This window comes from Malurus melanocephalus, unplaced genomic scaffold (genome assembly GCF_030028575.1).
Source record: "Malurus melanocephalus ecotype Western Australia unplaced genomic scaffold, MMel_1.1 scaffold_1358, whole genome shotgun sequence".
NCBI classification, from domain to species: domain Eukaryota; kingdom Metazoa; phylum Chordata; class Aves; order Passeriformes; family Maluridae; genus Malurus; species Malurus melanocephalus.
Genome location: NW_026624590.1, coordinates 4041 through 5933, shown reverse-complemented (window position 1 = coordinate 5933; position 1893 = coordinate 4041).

Sequence of the window (1893 nt, the reverse complement as noted above, 5' to 3'; positions counted from 1 at the left end):
CTGGAATCCCCTGATTCTAGAATTCCATGTTCTAGAATTCCATTCTATAATTCCCTGATTCTATAATCCCATGATTCTATAATTCTGTGATTCTGGAATTCCAAGATCCTAAAATTCCAGGATTCTCTAAATGAGGACATGACCAGCACCCCAAGGAGCAGAAAATGCAACGACCTCGAGGGTCACACACGGATTAAACGAGGCAACAGCTCACAGTCCTTGGTTGGATGGAGACCTAAAAAATCCATCCCAGCCCGATTCTGATTCCAGGCTTGGACATTTATCCCAGCTCAGCCTAAAGAAAGAGAAATGATGAGGATGGAGAGCTGAGAACCCTCCCACGGCCTCTGTCCGAGCAGCCCCAGGCTCACAAATGAGGTGAGCACCAACAAACTGACAGAAATTTGGGAGATATCGGAGAAATGTTTCCTGAAAAGCCTGAATTATCGGGAAATTAGATTTTAGCTTAAGAGTCAATTCTCAGCGCTCAAAAGGCAGCTCGGTGCTAAAACCGCCCTGGTGGTTTGCAGACACAGCCAAAAAAAAGTGATTTTTGCTGGAGATGCGTGAAGAGAGGAGAGATTTGGGCAGGGAAAGTTCAGGTAATGGGGATAATTAAACCCCGCAGGCAGCGCTTGGCCTGAACACGAGGGTATATCCGTGTCATCCCAGCTTTTCAGAGCAGATCCAGCGCCTTTTAMCCATGAATCAGCAGAATTGCCACATGACTGGCCCGAAATTAGCCGGGATTAACCTTCCCGGGCCAGCCCAACATCTGTCCCCTCCCGCGGCCGGGCAAGGCACGCTCGCTGCTCCCGCGGCTCATGTTACCAGACATTCTTGGGGGAAAAAAACCAAAAAAACCCTCAACTCCAGGATCCCCCCGTGCAGCCCCGAGGTGTGGGAAAAGCAAGGCTTTACTGGGATAGAACGCGCCTCGGAAGAGCCGAGTGGAACTTTAAATGATTCCTCAAAATGGGGATTTTTGTGTCAAAAAAAAAAATTTAAAAAAAAGGAGAAATAATTATAAAAAATAAAAATCACGCAAGGAACCCCTCCTCGCTCCCCGCTCTTGCTGACGTGCCTGAAGGGAGGAAGATTTGGTAATTCCTCCCGTGGCCGGCTCGTAACCTCCCCGCAGCACGAGCCAGCCCCGTAATTAACTTTCCACAGGTCCCAATTAAACTCCGCTCTCATTGTTTTAAACGCGCCGCGAGCAGGGGGACCCCGCGTTTCTACGGCAACYCCATACAAAAAGCGAAAATTCGAGCGAACACCGTAAAGCCTGGAGGATCTAAAATCTACCAACCAGCCCCGAATTCGAGCCTCGGTATCTTCGCGGCGCAGGAAAAGGCAGATTTTTAATTCCCATTGTTCCACACAATGTCTCCAAGTTATCTGAGCCGCAAAGTCGAGACATCCAAGGGCTGCCTCGCCAGCGAATTTTTTTTTTTTTTTCCCTTCCTCCATTGTGAAAGGAACTTTGTTAAATGTCACGGATGTATTTTTTCAAGTCCCAGCTGAGCGATAGCGATCGGTTTAGTGACAATAAAAGCGAGCAGGGGACAGTTTCTAGGTTACTGCATTCTTCAAAGTCGCTCTCCCCCCCTCTGTTTGAACGGACAGATGTTCGGAGGAACAATGCTCCGGTCCCAAAGCCGAGGATTTTCTCCACTTCCTAAAAAGCAAGGATTTAATAACGATTGGGGAAGGGAGAGGGAAATGTGCGAGCAGGGAAATAAAAAATGATAAAAAGTGCGCGGAACTCGTGGAGGAGGAGGCGGGGGAGGAGGGGAGGGAGCCGGGATCGCATCCTCGCAGCGATTCCTGCCCCAAATCCCACGGGAGATTCCTGCTCAGCGCTGCACCAGCCGGCTCCTGGAAAGAACATTC